This window comes from Ooceraea biroi, chromosome 8 (assembly GCF_003672135.1).
Source record: "Ooceraea biroi isolate clonal line C1 chromosome 8, Obir_v5.4, whole genome shotgun sequence".
NCBI lineage: Eukaryota > Metazoa > Arthropoda > Insecta > Hymenoptera > Formicidae > Ooceraea > Ooceraea biroi.
Genome location: NC_039513.1, coordinates 13,163,301 through 13,187,751, shown reverse-complemented (window position 1 = coordinate 13,187,751; position 24,451 = coordinate 13,163,301). Strand labels below are relative to the sequence as shown.

Genomic DNA, 24,451 nt, shown 5'->3' with positions numbered 1-24,451 from the left:
CATTGATAAGTTTATTCGCGCGGCGCGTCGAATACGTGCTATTTTTTTCATCGGAAAGTAGGTTAATCAAATCGACGACAGGATTCCCTCGAGACAATGCAGATGCAGACGATGATCGGGCGACGTTTGTGATGACATGAATGACTGATCTCTGCGACTTATTTCAAATCTGTCGAAAGGGCGTCATTAATCCTAATACATTCTGTGCATTTCAAAAATTTGGAAAGGCTTCATTGTTTCGAAATGATAACCGTAATTTAGTAGTGCTAGGCAATCGTGGGTCATGCGATAACCGATGCACACGATGATGGACGTATCCTTCATTTAATCGTTCATTCGTGTTTTATTCATCCTGTTCGTAAAACCGCAAACGTCGCGTTTACCGTCGTCCCGAATGTAATTTGAGCGGTGCAGCTCGACGTCATCCTCCCCGCTCAAAGTAATTTCGATAGCGTATTTCTGGGATTTGGCTACGCTCCGTAAATCAATAACGGCGAAGGCGCGTAACCTCGATGCACGGGGGATGCTTCGGGAGATTTATGAAATCCCTCCGTCCTTTGACACGAATTTAGTTCCGTGCCGGAGGATCAGTCGGAAATTGCGCAAGCCGTCCCGCAATTTTTGCACTGGGTCAACAGGGTATTGACTTTTAACGACACTTGTAAGAATGCGGGTTCATCAAGAGGGAAAGAAAAGAAAGAGGAAGTGAACGCAGAAAATGTCTATTTACTCATCGACGATGTAGAAGCGCCTTGGCTTCCTCGCGAGCCATCTTGGCGACCGACTGGAAAATTATGACAAGATGCACGGAATACATACATCTGCGACGTGTGTTTTCGCACGGTCGGATGTGCACCGGGGCCGGAAGCGAGATAAATGGACGTCGTGGTCAGAAACGCGACGAAAAGATCCGATCGCGCGCGAAATCGTTTGGAGATCGCTCGAAATAATTCCGCTCGCCGGAACGCATTTTGTCTTCTCCGAAGAAAGGTGCTTCGGATCCGCAACAGGTTCGCCGAGAGTAACGCGAGATGCGCTTCGACGCGATTCGGGCGCGGAAATCCGCGATGCAGATTCTGCGGTGGAGTTAAAGATGAAACGAGATCCGAGGCGAATCGTCGATCGACACGAAAAAAGTCGGTTTAAACCGTCCCGCGCTAATTAAATTATCCTCGCGGCACATCAAAGGGAATAATCGCGTGAGCGGCCGCGTTGCATTGGATCGGCTGCGGCTCTAACCTACCCCACTCGTTAATCCGACTCGTGCACCGAACCCCCGCGTGCAGGTCGAGCCGCTTCGAGCATGGATTAACCCACATACACGTCGACATTCCGTGCAGAGTCGCACGGATACGTCGGGACGATCATCGATACAAAATTAACCCTGCGCTCCCTCCCGGGCTCTTTCTGCCACCCCCGCGCGCGTTTATATTGCTGCTCCAACCCCTTTCTTCGCGCTCCCTTTCTCCGATGCTCCCTCTTCCTCCGATTATCGCGTCGTACTACTCCTTCACCTACCCTTCTCGACTGCAGTTCATCGCACGATCATGTCGCGCGCGCAAAGCGCGTTATGAATACATATTCGCCTCTCGCAGCCTCCCGTAAAACATTTTCGATGTCCCCCTCGATGCGAGGTGTAATGCACGCGCGACAAGAATTACCCTCTCGAAACTCTCCGGCGATCCGGCCGAACTTTGCGCGCTGATTTATCGTCTCGATTTGACTGCATGATCGCGCGACTATACCTGCATGTCCCTTCCAAATACACCCACAGAAAAGACTTCTGGACTTAATGCTATTACTCTTTAATCTATCATAAAATAAGATCGCTATAGCGACAATCATATTTATTATTGAACAGAAGCATATTTTAATCTTGAATAGAAAATTCGAAAATCTAGATTCAAATAATCTTGGTGCTATCTCATTCATTTTCTCAGAAGGATTTAGATAAAAATTTCTAGCAAGTTCAAAATATTCTTGATTTAAGAATATTGTGAGATCTAAAAGACATCTTATTCTATTCTTCTAAGAGAATTTGTAGAATCTGCACAAAACGGCCAATATTTATGTGTTGCAATCGAAAATCGGGAAAGTGTTTCTGTTATTTACAATGAATAAGTGCAATACTCTACAAGAAATATTAAAAGATATGGAAATGTCTTATCTCGAATCTTATTTCTCAAGTATATTGTATATCCTTACTTACATTTCCATATCTTTTAATATTTCTTGTAGAGTATTGCACTTATTCATTGTAAATAACAGAAACACTTTCCCGATTTTCGATTGCAACACATAAATATTGGCCGTTTTATCCGAATAAAGGACGGCGCCGAGTCGACGAGCGACTGTGAGAAAATGATGCGTCGACATCGACAAAGCCTACTATAAAGTGGCGCTAATATCACATTATTCTACATACAAGAATATATAAGCATAAATTTGTATATGTTACTCTTGTCTCGAGACAGTAAGACAATCTTATTTAATTCGAGAGAGAAGAATAGAAATTACTGATTTAAATTAAAAATTGTTTTATTTTCATATTTTTTATACTTGTAATACGATTAAAGTAGTCAAGAATATTTTTTGTCTTGTTATCAGAAATCCTTTCTGAGGGTGTACCTTTCGAAATTCCCTCTTAATCTTTCTGACTCTTGTGTCTCCCTAATTTTTCGATGGAGGATGGATTCCTGCGGTAGGAGGAGGGGAGAACGGAATTATTCGGGTCGTGATCCACGGTTGATCTCTCCGAATCTGCTTTGACTCCGGTTTCGAGGTTTTTCCTCTCAAGAGAAAAACGAACATCTCCCAGATTGAAACGTTGGAATGACAAATTCCGAGCTGTCTCGTGAACCGATTTTCCCAGCCCTCGTCGTGATGATTCGTGACCCGCTGCTAGGAGCACGACGATAGATCGGGTTCAGCGATAGACAGACGGGAACGCGTCAAGCGCCGGGGAAACGATTTCCGCATAGCCGACACCCCTCGCGGGCCTCGAACAATCGCGCGGTGACGAAGCGGCAAATTCCCGTTTTCACAGCGAGGGAGAAACGTTTCCGCGCTGCGTGTCGCGTCTCCTCCGCAAGCAACGGGCACAGTTACGCCGTGATGCGTCCAGGAAGAAGTGAAACTCAATCCGAGCGATGAGAGAGAGAGAGAGATGAGCGCATCGCAACCGTCCGTCTCTCTCGTTTACTTCCTTCCTTTCCTCCGATCGCGTTGCACACTTCTCTCGCGAGCTGATCGCGCGTTCGCGGAACGAGATCGTCAGCGACGATGCATTGACAATCGCTCGAGGCGCGACTCGTGACGGCACCATGCGGGCGATCATCCCATTGATCATCATCTGGAATTGTCGGGTAGGAGTTTGCGTATGCGGGATTTCGTCCCGATAATTGGGCGATGATTCACGAATGCCGGTCGCGACCGGGTGCGGATCCGACCGCGACCGCGCCCGAGAACGAATCAAAACTCGCGTGCACGCGCGCGGCCCCGTAATCCGTTTCGCGAATTTGCGGGAACTAATTTGCATGTAAATTACGTCGTATTATCGCCGGGGCGACATAACGCGCTTTCGATCGTGAGACACCGATGCGAGCAAGGGGATACCGACCTGAGGGTAACGTCGAACGTTGCGAGTCGCATTACGCGCTGCAAAAAGCAACCAATTGCCAAAGTACGAGTGGCACGTGCGGCTCACGTTCAACGCGTCGTCAGTTACGTGCAACTTCCTTCTCACTTTACAAACAGTACAGATACTCGACGCTTATTCAAGCTTGAAGAAGAGAGAGATGAAAGTAGAAACAAGAAACAGTATGCAGAGTTACATTTACAAAGTACAATAAATAAAAAAGCGGAACTAACTTTCTCAGCATAATGTTCCCCTTCGCGTATTCCTGCACCTACCCACACACGGTGAATCGCATAAAAGTCGATCGCATCAATTACACGTCCGTGCGATCGGGACGTGGATCAATCGCGCGCGGATGGCGCGCGCTGCGGCGAACGTATGGCGTATTTATAATATAATACATCGGCGATGCGACTTACATTTTTGGTTCGTCGATGATCGGCCATCAACGTGAGCGCCAGCTGGTAGCTCTTTCACTCGTCTCCCCCTCTGAAGGCCCCGTTGGCGCGGAAGTCCCGTCTGCGGTCGACGCCCGGGCTGTCGGTGGCTTCAGCTGCTGCCGCCGCCGACGACGCCGTTGATACCGGACGTGCACACGCGGATCATCGTTACCGATCTAACCCGAGCGCCTCGGCGAACGTGTGATCACAATGGGACGGGCGATCGATCGGGCCCGCGCGACGGCGATCGCGGCCAGATTCACTTTCACTCGCGCTCTTCTCTCCCCTTTCGCGCGCGGCTTCCTCGCCTCGGGATCGCGGCAGGAAGAAGAAACAGCGGGAAACGAGGATCGCGCCGATCATACAGGTGGAGGAGGCGCGCGGGGAGCGAGGAGGACTCGCGCGTGGGTGGCGCGACGAAGGAACTACGGGAAACAAGATGAGGATGAGGATGAAGATGAAGAAGAAGAAGATGCGACGGAGGGAGAGGAAGGCGGGAGAAACGGCGGGGCGGGGCGCCCCGGGGATCGTGTCGCAGTTTCACTTTTAAATTCGTCGAGGCGCAGCGACGAGCGAGCGCCGGATCGCGACGATGGCGATGACGAAGGTCGCCCGCTGGTGCTTGCTCCGACTAGGTCGCGACCGGCTCGTACGCGGGTTACCGTTACCGTGACGTCGCAACGGTAACGTCACCGCTGAAGCGTTTACCTGCGCGTTCACTTCCACGAGAACGGGATTTCTCGAGCGAGTTCTCCAGACGGGACTGGTCCTCTCGTGGAGTCCAGTCGCGCCGACGATGCACCCTTGGCAGTGATGGATCGATTGTTCTCAAGAAAGAGACGGATAACGGGCTCTCGCCTCGTCACTTAGTTAATTAAGCGCGCGGGACAGGCGCCGATCCTCCTCGCGGTTCGGAATCGGCCGCGACCGGAACGAGGCCTCGGCCAAGGTCGCTCCGAGCTGGCGCCGGCTCGCTTTCGGGCAGCGGTCGTCCGCCTTCCGGTCCGTCTGTCTGTCTCTTGGTAGCGGGGAACCGCGGCCGGTCTCTCTCACGGGACGCAGGGAATTCTGCGTTGTGAGTCGACGGCGGACATGACGCTGGCTTTGCTCTTCTACATCGAACTGACTAACTGCCCTTCCCGCCTTCGTGTCTCATGTTTCCTCGGCAATGCAGTTAACGCTCGCTTACTCGCTTGCTTCCTTGCTGGCTTGCTCAGAGTCCGTAACAGTCTTCAGCAACGGCGCTCTCGCAGTTTCCGGTCCGTGCGAGGACCACGCGGAAACGGCGAGGATTCGCCGCGAGGACTTGATGGCACTTGGCCGCGATCTCGAGCTGGTTCCTGATCTCGTTCCGCGCGATTGTCACTGTTCATCTCGCGGTCGGTCCTCGGCGCGACACGTGTCGACGCTGCCGACCGGCACACACATGTAAAGCACACGCACACACACTTGGGTCTTGGATCGTTGACTTGGACCCCGTTGACGCTAATGCCGCGGAGCGTCCCGAGGAAGCACGGCTCCGGTAATTCCTCCTGGCTGGGTCCGCTAAACGTGAGGGAAACAATTCATGGCACGTGATCCTCGTCACCGTCGCCGACTCGCGGGACACGTCGTCTCGGGATTTCGCGATCGTCCCTTCGCAGACGCGCGTGCGAGCGGATTACATCGCCTCGCGTGCGCGCGATTCCGCGAGGTGACGACGGGGCCGATATGCGAGATCCCGAAGCTCGAGGATGGGGAGATCTCAACCAATTAGCCCCGTCTAAGTCGCGAGACCCGATCGAGGATGACCTCTGTGCATGCGCGGATCTTTCGGTGATTCGAGCGTAATGACTTGCGATGGGTGACGTCACGTTGATAAGACCCGCCGATGATTCGATGCGAACATTAATGCAGTGATTATGCAATCATGTTTATTTTACGCCGATAATTGAGGGACGCAGATCGCTCTGTCACTGAAATGACGAAGTTGACTGACTTGAAAGAAGAATTGAACACAGCAAATACGCCGCGGAGGTTTATTATTGTAAGATCTGGAAAGATAGTCGAGACTGACGGGTCGTATAGAGGATCGGAATGAAAACAAGTTGATCACAACAGTAGGAGTATTGGCCGTACAGCCTAAGACCTAGGCGTGTGAACCAGGGACCCCGGAGAGTTCGAGTTCAAATCTAAGGCAGTCTCCTAGTTATTTTTCGCCTCTTACAATTCAGAAGTGGGATAAAATCCGCTACCCCTCGAAGACAGTTGAGATTCATCCGCTACCCCTCGGAGAGGAGGGAGTTGCGAAGCAGCTGGCCGGTAGTGAAGCCTGAACATGGAGGTCGGGACGGACTCAGAGGAGTGAACCAACATGGAGATTGGGAAGGACTCAGAGGAGTGAACCAACATGGAGGTTGGGGACTCAGAGAAGTGAACCAACATGGAGGTTGGGAGGAACTCAGAAGAGTGAACCAAAAATGGATGTTGGGAGGGACTCGAAGAGTGAACCAAAAATGGAGGTTGGGAGGGACTCAAGTGGAGTGAACCGACGATTTGGAGACATTCGGGGACGAATGTAATGTCAGGCTGGCCGAGCTGTAAGATCTGGAAAGATAGTCGAGACTGACAGGTCGTATAGAGGATCGGAATGAAAACAAGTTGATCACAACAGTAGGAGTATTGGCCGTACAGCCTAAGACCTAGGCGTGTGAACCAGGGACCCCGGAGAGTTCGAGTTCAAATCTAAGGCAGTCTCCTAGTTATTTTTCGCCTCTTACAATTCAGAAGTGGGATAAAATCCGCTACCCCTCGAAGACAGTTGAGATTCATCCGCTACCCCTCGGAGAGGAGGGAGTTGCGAAGCAGCTGGCCGGTAGTGAAGCCTGAACATGGAGGTCGGGACGGACTCAGAGGAGTGAACCAACATGGAGATTGGGAAGGACTCAGAGGAGTGAACCAACATGGAGGTTGGGGACTCAGAGAAGTGAACCAACATGGAGGTTGGGAGGAACTCAGAAGAGTGAACCAAAAATGGATGTTGGGAGGGACTCAGAAGAGTGAACCAAAAATGGAGGTTGGGAGGGACTCAAGTGGAGTGAACCGACGATTTGGAGACATTCGGGGACGAATGTAATGTCAGGCTGGCCGAGCTGTAAGATCTGGAAAGATAGTCGAGACTGACAGGTCGTATAGAGGATCGGAATGAAAACAAGTTGATCACAACAGTAGGAGTATTGGCCGTACAGCCTAAGACCTAGGCGTGTGAACCAGGGACCCCGGAGAGTTCGAGTTCAAATCTAAGGCAGTCTCCTAGTTATTTTTCGCCTCTTACAATTCAGAAGTGGGATAAAATCCGCTACCCCTCGAAGACAGTTGAGATTCATCCGCTACCCCTCGGAGAGGAGGGAGTTGCGAAGCAGCTGGCCGGTAGTGAAGCCTGAACATGGAGGTCGGGACGGACACAGAGGAGTGAACCAACATGGAGATTGGGGACTCAGAGAAGTGAACCAACATGGAGGTTGGGAGGGACTCAGAAGAGTGAACCAAAAATGGATGTTGGGAGGGACTCAGAAGAGTGAACCAAAAATGGAGGTTGGGAGGGACTCAAGTGGAGTGAACCGACGATTGGAGACATTCGGGACGAATGTAATGTCAGGCTGGCCGAGCTGTAAATCTGGAAAGATAGTCGAGACTGACAGGTGTATAGAGGATCGGAATGAAAACAAGTTGATCACAACAGTAGGAGTATTGGCCGTACAGCCTAAGACTAGGCGTTGAACAGGACCCCGGAGATTCGAGTTCAAATCTAAGGCAGTCTCCTAGTTATTTTCGCTCTTACAATTCAGAATGGGATAAAATCCGCACCCCTCGAAGACAGTTGAGATTCATCCCTACCCTCGGAGAGGAGGGAGTGCGAAGCAGCTGCGGTAGTGAAGCCTGAACATGGAGGTCGGACGGACACAGAGAGTGAACCAACATGGAGATTGGGGACTCAGAGAAGTGAACCAACATGGAGTTGGGAGGACTCAGAAGAGTGAACCAAAAATGGATGTTGGAGGACTCAGAAGAGTGAACCAAAAATGGAGGTGGAGGGACTCAAGTGGAGCGAACCGACGATTTGGAGACATTCGGGGACGAATGTAACGTCAGGCTGGCCGAGCTGTAAGATCTGGAAAGATAGTCGAGACTGACAGGTCGTATAGAGGATCGGAATGAAAACAAGTTGATCACAACAGTAGGAGTATTGGCCGTACAGCCTAAGACCTAGGCGTGTGAACCAGGGATCCCGGAGAGTTCGAGTTCAAATCTAAGGCAGTCTCCTAGTTATTTTTCGCCTCTTACATTATGTAAAAATGATTGTTATAATTAACAATTTAATCCAATTATCTATCTGTACGATGTGGCTTAGTGATCTGCGAATATCGTCGGCTAACGAGGCCGGCCGGATTAAAGTAGTCGATCCTCCAAGTGCAGAGTCAGATCCAGCTGATTAAACTCGCGAGACGCTTCGCGCGTTGGCTCCTAATTAATTCTGCTTGGAATACCGGGCTTTCCTGTGGATTCTTCGACGAAATTACTCGGTGCGTAACGCAGTTATCGCGCAATCTGTCGCAAGTAAATCAACGTGTCTTACGAATCGTTTGTCGAGTTATTTTCGCCGACTGCTTGAATCCGAACAAACACGACGCGAACATGACACAAAGCATGCTGAAAAGGGATAACGTTTCCGCAAGATCCGTCGTAGATCACGTCGCGGGATTTGCACCGCAAAAGGACCGACTATCAACTTTTTGCTATTCGAGAGAGAGGGAAACGGATGTTGTGGGTGTCTTCGTCATCGGATACGTGAAGCTTCCACGATTTGTCGAGCTATCCGATCTTACAGATGCTGCAGGACGAAATTGCATGCGAAATTGCGATCACGAAAGGCTGGACGAACGGTTTCCTAGCTTATTTCCTACAAGCGCGAAAATAGTCGCGCGCAGCTAGTAGCTAGCGCATACGCGCCACACCTGGACGAACGTGATTAAGGCAAGCGCGATGGTGTGTTTACCACCGGAAAAGACCGCGGAAACCGCGAAATGACGGACGGACACCGTGGAAAAATTGTAAGCGGCTGTCAAAGGCTTCCGGCGATAATTAGATAATTAACGAAGAAAAAGATAGGAAGCGAGAGCTAGAAAAAACTAGAAAGTTATACATTTATATACATCTATAAAAATGTAAAAGATACCGACGCTATTTTCCTTCAAGATCGTATCTCGAGTACGCTCTCGCGTTATTTTCCCTTTGACCGCGATCGCGAGTTCTCGACGGAAATATTATAACGCAAAAGGTATATAATTTATCAGCGAAGGAAAGCGAGAGCGAGGGGACCTGCGGAAATTCTCGAATACCACGTAATCCCGTGGCGGACTCGGGCTGTCGTCTATTCTCATTGACACGTTGTTACACGCGAGGCGACGAACAAGCGCGAGCGCGTAACTCTCGCTCGGCGCGCGTTTTATTTATAACCGCGACGGCGTCACGCGCGCGCCGAATATTACGCACGCGTGCACGCTGCGCCGTGTCCTCTCTCAGGCATGCGTGCGTCTCATTGAAAAAGCTCTGCGATCTACGTATTGTGTACAACGAATGGTGACGATCCCTTATCTTATCGACGCTGATTGGACTCGACGATTCCGTTGAAGAGAACGAAATTCTGAGGACGAAATTGATTGAGAACGCGATTACTTGTATCGCCTCGGGAATTTCGTTACGCACGTCTGTGGAGGTGGATCGGTCGGCCGGTTCAGGAAGATCCGGACGATTTTAATACGTTGAATCCGATCTTGTTTGAACAAACTTAAAAAAAAGTGCGAAAAAGCGCGAAACTTTTACGCGACTTGCTTACGCCGCGCGCGGTGAACTCCGAGTTAATCTTATTTCTCATTCGACGCAGTGCGACTTAATTGGGTGGCCGAGAGAGAGAGAAAGAGAGAGGAATCGTGCATAGCATACTTATGCTAAACGCGCGTGATACCATCGATTGGAATTATGCGGAGCGAACGGACGCGGCGAACGACAAGCATGAAAGCAAGCATGCCGACCTGCGTGCCGAGCTAATAACGGAATTCAGCTTCCAGTTTTCGATCAGGCACGCGTGTGCACTTCGCGCTCTGCAATCGCAGCCCGATTTCCGCTCCAGGCGCGCCGCGGAACGCCCAAGACGCAGCGCTCGAGGCCGGATGGGCTCGAGGGAAATTCCTCGTCGAGATCACCGAAAATCAGCCTTTCGGCGATCAACCGAAACGGGCGAACTTCCGTGAAAGTCTCACGTCGCCGACGAATTCTCCTTCGTCCAAGTCGCGTCGCGCGATCGACGCGAAGGAGCGGTCCCGCTCGCGGGAACCGATACGCGCTCGCTCCGCGAGTCAACGGAGCCTATCGCCGACCAGGCGCTAGCAACAACGTCGTTAACAACATATCCAATTAATAATCTTTAATTAACCGAGTCCTGCGGAAAGGACTCCCAGCGTCCAGCTCGCGAGTGACGTCACCTATCATCCACGGTTCACTGAAGCGGGAACTGGTCTCGGTCACTGTTGGGCACATTCATCGATTTATCCGTCACGTTACCAAGCGTTCCTGCCGATTCGGCTTCCTGTGTCACGTCCTGCTGGTCACATGCGTTCACGCACACGCACTCGCACACGCGCGCGCACAGAGATCGATCGACGGGCGCACGAGAGTCGGAGGCATGGATTTCCGTAAATTTCGCGGGCAAATTTGGCGAACGCGTCGACTCGACGCACCGATCAGTGGACTCGTAGGCGGGACCGATCTCCACTTTCGCATCCCCGGCAGTCCTCTCACGATTATGGTGTTGCGTCGCGCCGGAACTCGCTCTCTCGCCGGAACTCGTTTCTCAAACGCACACTCGCGTGCGTGAGTGCGTGCGTGAATTACATACGTGGGGGATCGCGGGGGGCGACTCCGAAGGGAGGAATCGAGCGTCGCGACGCGCGTGCGGTCACGTCACCGGTGCATCTCGCGATGCACCTGACGCACAAGATAAAACTTTGTATACTTAAATTTCGCTTATTTAAGTATCACACTGGCGACGGCTCCATCGTAGCGACGATGACGATGACGGCGACGTCGACGTGGAGAACGATGACGTGCGTCGATCGACGAACGGCGAGTCTAGGCGACGTCGGCGTGACTGGATCGAGAACGACGGGCAGAGAGACGAAAAATTGATTAAAAAAAGAAGAAAAATAAAACAGAGAACTGAAGTGGAGGAGAGAGATGGAGAAAGAGAGAGATGCGACACGCGGAACGAACGCGTTTGACTGCCAGGTGTAACGACGTGCGTGCGCGCACATGGGTACACCGATGGATGAGTAGATGGATGGATGGATCGTGGATAGCGGAAACGAGACGGGCGAGTTTCGAGAAGTCCGTGTGCCTTGTCCGCGGCGCGAGCGAATGACGCGCGCGGAACGCGAATGAAAGAGAGAGTGACCGCGAGGCGTGTGCCGAGGAAGAAACGTAAAGGCCGAAAGCGATCGCACTCGCGTGGTGAGAGAAACGTGGTGAACGCGCGCGCGCGCACGCAAGAGAGAGAAAGAGAGAGTGAGTGAGGGTGAGAAAGAGAAGAAAAGTGAGAGGGGACACCTCGCGCGGCGCGCGGGTTAAGGACTCGCGAGAAAAGGCGCGAAGGTCGTTGCTGGGAATCGCGCGCACTCGGGGAGGAACTCGATCATGACGTCAAAAATTAGGAAACACACGCGAAAGAGACGCGAGGCGAGAAAGAAAGGAACGCGAGTGATGCGGAATTGCGGGGGAGCGAGGGCCGCGAGCGGAATCGGCGGTCGCGGGGACCGGACAAACGGCGACGATGACGAGAGGGGCCCCGTTGCGCGCGAGCGCGTGTAGACGGACGCGTCGTCGTCTACATTTGTACGTATGTGTGTGTCGCGCGATGAATATATCCGGGAGCCTCTCGCGCTCTCCGGAGAGCGATCACGCCGGTGAGTCGCGCGCGATCGGCGAGTCCTCTCCACCACCACCTCCTCCTCCTCTTCTTCCTCCACCTCCTCTTCTTCGTCTTTCGATTAACAATATTATATGTGCAATTATGTATATATCGTCTCCCCCGTGTTTGATTTCTAACTCGCGCACGTAATAGTGTCGCGGGCCAACCCGATCCACCACCGATTCGCCACTGTTCCCTCTTTCAGGGGGACAAGGGGGGGACAACTCCGAGACACCCAGGGGTCCGAAGAAGACCGCGGGATACCCGGTACTACTCTCCCGGCACGGGCCGCGAGGAAGACGTTGACGTACGATAACGAAAAAAGGGGTTGCAGAAAACTGTCGGTCACACACTGACGCACGTGTCCGCGGCACACTCGCGTACTATTTTGTCGCTTCTTCGTCGGCGGATCCGTTCGCGAGTCGTCGAGGAGCCGGCGCGCGATGCCGGCGAGCCGACGATCCAACGAAACAACAAACGCCGTACACTACTGTCGGTCGGTTGAGTTCGGTCGTCGCACTCTCGCGGCTCTCCTCCTCGGCTTCTCTTCCTCCTCCGCCCCTCTCTCGTCGCCGCTGAATAATCCCTCCTGTCGCACCACGGGGAAGTAGCGCGCGCGCCACCGCACCGAGAGCGCGGCGCCGTGGAGCTCACGTGGAACGAAGACGACGACGGCAATGACGACGACAACAACGACGACGAGGATGAGGATGACGACGACCGGCGACGTCGTCGGGGGCGACTACTGCGGTACACTGACGACGACGCGCGATGCGATGCCCGACGTCGCTGCCTCTCCCGTTGCTTGGCGGAGCCGACGTGCCGACGTAGGAAGACGGAGCAACTCCGTCCGGCACGCCGATAAGCGAGAACCCTTCGCACACGCCGCCGGGACTTAGCGCGTGGCGCGCGTGATCCTCCGCGCCGCGCACCGGCGTCGCGCGCGGTGCCCCGCACTCCTTCCTCAGACGAGCACCGGCGGCCGGACCGGCCGGGTCGGACGGGAAGAGGCACCTCGGCGCTACGCCGACGATGACGACGATGATGATGGATGACGCCGGAGTCCAGCTCGCAACTACCACTTGCGGTGCCGGGATGTACGTTGGAACGCGCGACGGTGACGATGACGATGATGACGAGGGTAATTAGGAGGCCGAGGCAACACCGTCGAAGAACGTGACTCGAGATACGCCGCCGAGAGAGGAGCGGAGCAAAAGAGTGACGGAGGGAGGGAGAGATAGAAAGAGAGAAGGAGGAGGACGTAGTGAAACGACGCGACGTACGTACGAGCGAGAAGAAGTGAAGTAGCCGGCAGAACGAAGTGCACGCGAAACACGCGCTTCGCGGTCCGCGCGATCTCTCGGTGTAACGCACGTCGTAGGGAAACACACGCTGCGTGCTCTCTTTCTCTCTCTCTCTTCCGCTTTCTTCCTCTCTCTCTCGCTCTCTCGTCCGTTTTGGTTCTTTCTCCCTCTCCTCTCTATCTCTCTCTTTCTATCTTCCTCCCTGCCTCCCTCCCTCGATCGCTCTCTCTCTCTCTCTCTCTCTCTCTTTCTCTCACTCTCTCTTTCGCCGGTTCTCGCGCCGCGCGCCCCAGCAAAATCGGTGGCGTGCGAGGAGAGGCGAAAAGGCAGCGTAGGGACGGTTCGACAGAGAGACAGAGAGAGCGGGACGGGACGTACGCGCATGTATCTCTATCCATACACGTGTGTGTATATACATACGTATACAATTATCTGTCACTTTTAATTGTATACGTCCATATAAAATAGTACGGATCCCGAACGAGAAAAGGAAAGATTCGTCGTGTACTACGCGCGGCGCTCCGAGAGAAACCGTCGTCGTCGTCGTCGCGCGCGCGCCTCGTCGAGAGCACACACGAGATTACGAACAAACGCGGAACAGACGAGGAGAGGCCAGCGCGCGCGCGGCGCGAGCGACGTAGCACTCTAGCAGCCGGCAGCCTGCCGCTCGGGTCAACGACCTCTCCTTGCCGTCGTCGAGCTCTCCTCCGCTCGCTCCACCGTTTCTCCCCCCTCCGTCACTCGCTCGGTCTCACTTGCTCTTTCCCTGCCGCCCCTACCACCATCGTCACCCTATGGGCCGTTCCCCCACCGCCGCCGCGTTCCTACCGCCGACTCGCTCTCGTTCCCCTCCATCGGGACGCATCCAGCGGCGTCGTGACGCTCTGCGAGCCCGCCGCGGCGCCTTTGCCTTACCTCGTCGGGGGGTGAGTTCGCACCGGCTGGTAGGGGCGCCGTCCCAGCATGGTGGGGCGCGCACCCCATTCGGCACCCTACACCGTTGATCGGAGGGGTGCGCGAGAGAGACAGAGAGAATGAGATGAAAACGGAGAGGGCTATCAGAAGGGGCGCTGGTGAACCACCGTTGACATCGCTGTACCCCTCCGCTTTGGCCTCCCTCCGATGCTCGGTTTCTCCCCCGCGTTCCCGCCGCCCCTTCTGAGGGGAAACAGGGTGGGGGTCAACGCGCGCGCTCCGGAGGCGCGCACGCCGCCGGGTTCACTGGAACAGTGTACCCTCCGAGCGGTGCAACGCTCTCTCCTCTCTTCCTGATTCCGCTTCGCGGCCGAGGGCTTCTGCCGAGGGCGCGGGGGTCGGCGGGGGGAGAGAACGCGAGGGTCAGTGATGACCGATTCTGCGATAACGGGGCGGAGGGGGGGGCATGGAGGCAGAGCCAGGGTCAAATTCGACGTTCCCGAATGCCGGGGGTGGAAGTCGGTCTTACGTCGGAATCTGATCCTGGAACGGGGACGCGCGTTGCGCGAACACCTCGGTGACGGGCCCCCGTGTCTCTCGCGTACCCCCGTTTTACCCCAACCGACCGACTCCGATCGAAGTCGTTCTTTACGATTGATGCGTTCCACTCGATCAGCACGGGAGTACGACTCGTGGGTCGTCCCGTGTAGGTTTGGGGTCGTGGGACAAAGTCGCTGCTTTTGCAAGCGAAATTTGAAGCTGAGTCGTTTGATTGAACGCGGATCCGTCCGCTCCCGATAAATATTTATAAGACCTCGGCGCGCGCGATGCGACAGAGAGGAAGCTCGTCTCCGAGGAACAGTTTTATCCATCACACTTCGGAAACGAAGTATTTCCAGCACGGGGTCTTCGACTTTGCTTGATCTCAACTTTTAGATTGGACCTTGCTCGTTGGGGAGTTAACGTACATCTGCGGCGAACCGGAAAAGGGCTAATAGGGTCGGAGCTTACAATGCGTTTCACTCGAGTGTCCCCGGTTTGCGAAGTAGTCGTGTTCTCTTTCTCTCTTACTGCGGAGAGCGAGAGAAAGCCGAAACGTTTTCTTACTCCGACGAGCGCTTGCTCCACAGCGATCGAGGCAAAAATGTGATAATGAGTACCGAATAGCTAATGAGGCAGCCGATTAATATGCGGTGTTTGTCACGGCGCTACCAAAGTATTCTTCAGGGTCAAATTTTCACTGTCGTGCGTCCTTGATAGATTAATGCGATGTTACCGTTATCGTGGCTGCCGGATTCGCTGATTTTTCCGACCTTTGAGCACATTCACGAATAGCAAATATCGCAGCTACTACGTCTAGACGAGCAACATCTCTTTATCGCGACTTTATAGTGGTGTTTCGGGATCGAAGATCGGAGATTAGATCCCGATTACGGACGCTTGATTAGTATTTCCAAAATGTACAGAGCACTCGAGAAGCCTAAAACTTCCATTCCAACGATGGAACTTAAACTCGCGGTAAATTCGTACGCGAGCTGGGAAAAATGTCAAGGGGCCTCGATTAAATTATTCGCAATCGACACACTGAAAAAGTACAGCTTACTCGACACTCATAATAAATAAAAACTGTTATTATTTAATCGTTCTCTTGAAATTTAATTGCCGAAAATTCCACCCTCATTTGCTGATCAATCGAAGAATCAATTCGAAAATGGTGAAGAGATCCGTCATTAAAGGCAAAGAGTGGAGGGTCCAGGGTTCTCGACATTGGCTGGATGCCAGCGATTTGTCCAGTCGTGACGGGCGCGCGCGAGAAACCGTGAAAAGTAATTAATCATCGATGAGAACGGCGCTGATTACTTAAGAATTTCCTTTCGGGAGCTTCCTCTTGATCGAGTTGCGATCAAGGTCGATACCGCACAGTTGCACGGATCCCTCCGTAGAACGATCCGCTTTCAGCTGCTTATCAATCGTTACGTAATCGTGATCAATCGCTCGCGATTTTACGAACCGCGTTTTGTCTTGAAACGTATCGTACGAATGTTGTTTTTTTTAAAATTAAACGTGATCCGCGTAATGGATTGTCGATCATTTTTTATCAGCAATTAAACGTTGATGTTACATGTCGATTCGCAGATGAGATTATAGAAGCATGAAGTCGTATTAATATAATTATTATTAGCACGGGAGATGTCGATAATTTCTTGCTTCTCCTCTACTGACGCTGATAGCGATCATTTTTATCGTGATTCGTTTTTATGAGTTTAACAGCACTTCTAGGAGATTGCAAACGTGTGCGCGCGCGTGTGCATGTGTAAGTCAGCGATTAAAATATAATTTCTGCTGTTTTATAATATATTATGTGCGAATAATATTATGAAATCGACACATGCTATTGACGATCTAATTCTTGATTTTAATACGTAAATATTTTCCGATAAATGCAGCGGCACGAGTGTATAAAGTTTAATCACGAGAAACGTAGAAATCCGATATCGTGTTTCCACTCAGGAAGCTTCCAAATATTAACCTTTTGCACTTGTATCTCTGTCAATACAATGTAGGTTGGGTATTGGTATGCCTCACGTGGAAATATCAAGTTTTGCCGCATGCGTATGCACGTAATTACTTTATTAAATTTTTTAATTTTATTAAATTGATGTACGTCCATTGTTACGTAATTATAATATTCCGTGGTGTTGCATTACATAGCAGGATAGTACACCAGAAATGAATACCGAAGGTACATTTAATAAGCAACGCCGGCTATTGGACTGATAAAATCGATAAGCAAGCCACTACTAATTCATATTATTTCCATTTAAAATACATGCCGCAAATAATTGGAAACCATTCAATCACCAGTCATCACGGGCTGATATCGTTCACGCGGTTAACGTATCAATCCGTGCCGAATAATTCCTCTGTAATTAGTCGCATCACTTTTCTTTTCTCCGTTGCATTCAGACTTCAAGAGCAAGTCTCGAGGAAGAGAACGGAGAAGAAAAGAATGCTACGCGCACCGGAGAAACGTACGTCTCGCAGACGTCTAAATATAGGCCGCATCGCTTTCTCTCGCGCTCGCTCGTCGATTTACATTTCGCGCGTTATTTACGTTGCATTATCATTATTCATAAGGGACGATGCAGGCATCGACAGAAGCCGACGCTGCGGAGGGTGTAACGTACGCGACCGAGAGTCGCTCTTTGCCGAGGCTGCCACGGGCTGCGTAATCCGGCGAAAGCGCCGGGGTCCGTCCCCCAATAAGGGGGGGGGGGGACTCTGCACGCCGGTTGAAGTTTAAGGTCAGCTGCGGCATATTCGGCCTCTCTCTCTCTCTCTCTCTTTCTCTCTCTGCCGGTCGAGTGCTCTTATCGGTGGCCGTTCCTTAACGATTACGTGCGTGTGTCGTGCGTGGTCGTGCTCTCTCGCCCACCCGCAGCCTGCTATCGAGAGCGAGGCAGAACGAGAACGAGAACTGCGAGAGCGAGCACGGGATCGAGAGCAAGAGGAAGAGAGAGAAATTGAGAAAAAGGGAGAAAGATAGCATAGAGAGACGCCCTCGCGCGATCAGAAGAGCGCGTGCGAGCGAGCTCGAGCACTCGCACCAGTCCTTCATAGGACATTGACTTTGAGATATCGTCGACGACGACTGCCCGCGACGGCGCTATCTCATTTCGGCTTATCACACTTGTTTCGCCGTACCTCATCTCTTTCTCTCTCCCTCTCTCTTTTCCTTTCTTTCTCTGTGTGTCTTCTTAAGTCGCTCGCTTGCTCCCGTTCCGCCCCGTACGGCGCGTGAGATCGTCGCTGCGGGTTCCACGGGCGATGATTACTCTTCCTCTGCTTATTGATGACGAATCAAATTTAATTAACGATCATTAGCCCGTTCTTCAGCAGCGGATCCCGATACTCCTCGTCTGATCCCGCCGGGCTCTCACGCGATTCGCGTTACTTTCCGTCGTATTTGTGCCTGGAAAGAAGGTTTGGATATGTTGGGATCGGTGCGGATGATGAGTCGAATATAGAGTCTCTCTCTCAGCGAACAATTGCGAGAAATTGGTTCTCCAGGTTCTCGAGATCGATAATTTAATGCCAAAAGTGCAAAAATCGACGCGCCATTAGTTTCGCTATCATAGTTTCGCGTCCACCTTCGCGGATCTGAAGCTCGAAGTTGCGATAAAACTGCGTAGCAAAGCCTTGACACTAATTAACGGAGAACGGCATGCTTGCACAAATGCACAGGAAAGAAGTACGCACTCGCCGACGCGAGAATTATGATACCTGTTAGCACGCTATTAAGCGATAGTGACACATTATGCGTGACGAATGTGCTGGATAGTTACAAAACAGGGAAAATACAAAAAAAAGAAATTAACATTATAATCGAGTACAGTCGAAGGTTCTTATCGTCGCATTTCTCAGACACAATTGCGATCCGCTAACAAGGAACTCGTCGATCGATCGCGGAGTAATTTAGCAGTTAAACGCAACAGTGTTACGCAACACTGTCGCGTTCATCATCATCGCGCGGACAATGTTCGCAGGCACACGGTAGCGACAGCGAAAAGGCAGTCGACGTCGAGGCCGGATATTCCATCGGTGTTAGATTCGCAAAAACAGGCGTGAGCGCACATACGGCTGACCGCAATGTGGCGCAGCAATTTGCATAATTGCAAGGGCGAGTAGTATTTATCCGCGAGACCGCCGAGGGTAATAATAATCGCGCCGATGACGCAGTTGAATTTTTCGCTGGGAGAGCGAGAGTTTCGTTGCTGCTTGCGGTGCGTGCGAGGGGAGAGACCGACTAGATTTGCTCGAAAGTCGCCGGAGATTCGGCGGCGCCGCCGACTCGTCGGACTCGTCACGGAGTTCCGCCAGGGAGTTGCTTAATTTGCGGTGGAGTAGACGCGGAATTGCGCTGTAATTGCGGCGATATCATTTGGCCAAATTGCACGCGGCGGAAAGTGAAAGACGACGGCGGCGGCGGTGCGCGCCGTGGTAGATCCCCGAAATCTCGAAAGCCTCGCGAGCTGCGATCGTTATCGAGGATTCGGGAATTCTGGAATTCTAGATGCGCTTTTCTCTCTCGTCAGCTATCTCGAGCGATACGTACTGTTTCATCATGTACCTCGTGCCGCGCCGCGTGAAACTCGAACGTGGCAATCTTTATTCGGAATATTCCATATTCGATTTTCCTCCCTTTTTTTTTCGCGTCAAGTAAAAGAAGAAAATGGATTCGCGAGCTTTTTCCATGCACTCGGCGCGCCGAGTTCCTCGCGCGATGGAGTTCGTGTGCACTAACTGTGTCCGGCGAATTTACAGATTTCTAATATACAGGGATCGCGTCGCGTTGCCGTACATAGCACACGATAAATCCCATGTGCGTGTGTGCATCCCTCCCTTGAGGGCGCGAACACGCTTCTAGCGGCCACGCGGAAGCGAAAACTGCGCGAGTGCCCGGTTATTCGACAAAGCCGAGGTATTCGCGCATTTCCCATCCTCTTCCCTCCCTTCTGCGAGATCTATGGATTTAAGCGGCGTCATACCGAATATTCATCGACGCCGTATTTTCCTATCATCAGCGTTTACCGTGCGCGTGTGAGATGGGGGTTTCTGCCCGAAATATCGGTTCCAACTACGGCAGATATGCAAATCCGCCGGCAGTACTAACGAGCACGTGCGGTCGCACGGAGTCACCGTATGTCAGAATACGAGCGGTGCGGGAGCACGCCGGGGCGATAAAAGGGAGGAAGAGAGAAAGGAGGAGAGGGAAAATAGTGAAAAAAAGAGAAATATACAGAAGAAGCCCAGGTCGCGGAACGAGCGAGCGAGCGCGAAGATTAATTCAATGTGGATCGCGCGCGTGCATGCGATGGCGATGCATGTGACGGCCAAAGAGCAACAATCGGAGAGACAGATGGACAATTCGTTTAGTACCGCCTAGAATTGACTGCCTCTTTTGTATGTAAAATCGCGCTGGAAACTCGTGAAATGAAGAAACGTACTCGCCGGCACTCTCGGATATCCGAAACCAGAAATATTTTCCGAAATCCAAGTAAAAATAATTCAAGAAATTTAGCAACGTTCGTAATCGTTGTCTACGGAATTGCTCGAAGAATTACGTACACGGTGAAGGAGGACAGCAAGTAGAGACTTGCCAAATTTGAAAAAAATTATTCGCTGTGTCAGTTGATAAATTTCTTGACGTAGTTAGCAAATTTTCTAGTTTAGCAAGTCTGCCTCCTTTTCTCAAGTACGAACGCGCTGAAAGTATTCCGGAGAATCGTGTCTGAAAATTGGAAAGCTCTTCCTAAGAAGCCTTCACTGTGCGCGCGACATGCGTAAAAAGCAACCTCGAAGAGAAATTCTTTGAGACCGTTTCGAAAGGAGGAAAGGGTACGTGATGGAACCGCGTGATCAACAATACGTCACATTCTCCTTGTCTCACTCTCGTTCGTTCTCCAAAGCTCTCTCCACGAGGAAAGAAGAGAACGGGGGAAAAAACTAATTGACAACGACGGAGGCGATCATGTAATCACGTAACCGTAAATCAGTCGACGGTTGTTTAAACTAATGCCCGCGATAGCGGCCCATCTCGAGAGAAGCTGCCTCGCATCCGATCTCTCCCTTCTTTCTCTTTCCGCTTGTCTCCCCTCGCGCACGGCACGCTTTTTCTTCTTCGAGCCGTTTCGAATGCAACGACCCCCGGTTGGAATTGCATTATCGGCACTGCCAAGTTCACTTCTGTTTACTTTCGGCACGCTGTACGTTTCCGTGAGGACGCGCGCCTCTCTCGCTCTCGAGATCGCGGGGGATGTTGGGATCGGATCGATCGCGAAATTTTTCCCGAGCATTTCGCGTCTGGTAGGATTTGCCGAATTCATTCACGCTTGAGGAACGTGGGGAGAATTCACCCCCCGCGCGGTTGTAAGAATCTTCGTGATTCATCCTGCTGAACTCTGACGACTTTCACAGATGATTCCGAAAGATGTCTCAGGAGGTTTGATCTCAATTAATCTGATTTTATCGATTTGCAAGTTTTATTTTTTTCCTGCTAGCGGTTAAGAAAAACACCCTCGGGGTCACCGCTAAATCACTCCTCGTTGAGGCTACCGCTCGCTATTTGTAACGCGGCTCTGTTATCTCGTAAGCCGCCTTTTATATTTCCAGGCATTTATTTTTACACGTATCACTATGCACCTACTCGCGCGCGCGTTTCCGTTACAACGGGTGTGCTTATTCAACAGGTTTACAACGAGGCGAACGTAGCTAGGATCCCCGTGGTGGAAATCGCTCTCGAGCGGCCCCGCCGCTTATGTTTCATAAATGGAGCAGAAATTATTCGTCGTACGCGAGCGTACTCTGCCGCCGCAGAGAGCGATAAAATCGGTGGCAAGTCGCTGGCACTCCCGTAAATCTCTCCCGATGATTATCGGTATTTGCGAAGCCGAGAGGGCGACACAAAACACTCGCACGCGCGAGCGCGCCTGCCTTCGTGGTTGGATTAAATTAGAATATTAAACTCGAGACGAAGATACGAGCAAAAGCGCGTAGAAATTGCTCCGGGAAAAGTTCAATAAATCGTAAGAAACTTCATTGAGCATCGCGTCGTCGCTACTAATGCACATCGCGAATTGTATGAAAGTAATTATTGTAAGGAATTGTTTAATTAACGATACTCTTTCGCGTTTCATTATTATTATTTCATGTATTTTATTTATAATTTTTTGGTGATTGTAATTTCTTGTAATTGTATAATAATTGTTTGTGATTGTAAGTTTCTGCAGTTCAATACCTTTATTTTCTAACTTTTGTAAATTCACGTAATTTTAGTAATAAAGAAATGGATCAATAATATTCTCTTTCTCTTTTTCCCTCTCCCTCAGGTAATTTCGTGACGAATAGTGCTTGAAATTCCACAGGAATCAGAAGACAGCTGCTGACCGAGAAAAGCCGGAGAACTAACATTACAATCGCAACGGTTATTACAGTAATCATTACTCGCACGTATCTGAAATTAGGTAGGTATACGCGGGCATTGATACATATTACTGCGACTTGAGCTGTTGCGGCAGTCCTTGGTACCAGTGACTAAGACCTCGCCTACCTTAACGCGACTGCACAATGTTGCGCGCACGATGCTAATTAATTGCCGTCTTTCTACGTCACCGATCCTGCAACACCGTTCTCCGCAAACATTAACGCGAACGATAATATCCCGCGATATCGCAGCAGGTCGCGGTCGTCGTTCTCGAAAAGAACTCTCCTCACCGATCTGGTTCTCTCGCCGGACAGAGACTGGAAATAGAGACAGCCTCACCGATTTTCTGACTTTTGTACGTTTCACAGATTCAATAACGCGGTTTTACGTAATGACCCGACCGGCTCGGCAGAGATAACGTATTTATAGCTGCCGACAAAATAAACGTCATCGCGTCGTGGAACCGCGTTTCTCGCGCGGCCGGCGATAAAGGCGCCCAATAACGCAATCCTCGATTGGGAAGCTAAGCTCTTCTACACGCTAAGCAATTACGCGCTCGTTAATCTGCCCGATCTTAGATCCCCCGCGCCCCGCGGTCAGATATCGTATCTGCGATTTCCGAGCGGTTTCGGTAAACTATATTGTCGCGAGATGCTCGCCGCGGATAAGACGCGAGCTTATCAGCGCGTGCCCAGCCGCACCGAACGTTCTCGCGTTCGGTATTCGGCGACGTCTCATTTTCTTCTTCTTCTTCTTTTTCTCTTTCTTCTTTGATTTTTAATCGATCGTGGACCCATTGCTGCTTTTTGCGAAAAAGCATCTGCTACTCGTTTAAATAAAAAATAAAATATACTCGCACGCCTCGCGCTTTAGCGAGATACCGGGCAAGAGCGTTCTCCAAAGATGATCGTTCATCTGCTCCTTGATTCGCGCGGAAATCCGCGCGAGCCGGCTCAGAAATGCCGTGCGTGCGCGCGACACCTCGTTGACACGCGGCGGGTGCGTGTTATTGATTTTTGCTGAGGGAGGAGGGGAGGGATTCCTGGTCCTCGTCAGCAGAGGCTCCTCTCGATTCGATTGATTGGCTGGCAATGATCGCTCGCCGATCGGCCGCCCGCGCGGTCGCCAATGTGCGCGACAAGCGACTGCGAATTAAAGCTCTAACGCAATTATACGTTTCGAGCTCCATTGTGACCTTTTCAGCACTGCTGGAATACCAAAGCTGCGGGGAAACTCTGGACTCTTCTCTTTCCTTTTACTGCCGATTGCGCGAGCGATTCGTTTGTTTGAACAAGCGTCTGCTGATGATCTGAACTGAGATCGTTCCTGCGTACGTATGTGTGCAATGTCTTGCCCGGCAAGTTGGATCTACCGATCGATTCATTGATGGAAATTGATAGTAATGTTGATAAAATGGTTGATCTTGACAAGACATTTTGTGGAATAAACTGCGATTTTATTTTATTAATTTAATTTATCGGATTGTGCTATGTGTTAGCTTGAACGTTGGAGACTCGTGATGGACTTCTGGCTCCATCTGTTGTGTCTGTCCGAGAGAAGTCATGTTGGAATTGAGGTTTAGACTGTTGCATTCTAATGATTTGTATTTTGTGCACTTTCTTCAGCACTGATGTTAAACAAAATTGGAGTTTCTGAGAAATTATGAAGAAACATTGCACGAAGTTTATCTATTAATTTATCATGTGATCTAGCGTGTTTGCCTTCGCATGGAAATGTACTTACCGTAGGAAGGCAAACGAGTATTACGAGGGATTGCACAATTTATATTTTATTTTGTACTAAAATAATGTAAAATAATGAAAGAAACATATCAAGAGAATCAATTTTACCTTTGATTTTAATGTTTTTGTTAACATTACCAATAACTGCATTCGTATGATACATCCGTGAGCTGCAGACGCATCGTACCAAACGATAAGTCATCGGTGTGAGTGCTTGATGACATTTTCAGTTGATGGAAAATGCACAAACGTAACATTATACCAATTTTTATCATAAATTACGGTATAATGTTCATTATTGCAAACACACATAAAAAATAATATCACTAAATATGATATTCTTATCTCACATTGCAAATTATTGAACAAAAGATCAAAAAAGACCCATAACAAATATTTGTTATCAAAATTCGTCCGTAGTAAAATA

The 24,451-nt window shown here is 50.9% G+C and overlaps 1 long non-coding RNA gene across 1 annotated transcript in view; it reads left to right on the top strand.

Moving 5' to 3' along the window:
- LOC105275051 overlaps positions 1–24,451 on the top strand; it is a 184,689-nt gene that overhangs the window by 107,750 nt on the left and 52,488 nt on the right. The window lies entirely within an intron of this gene.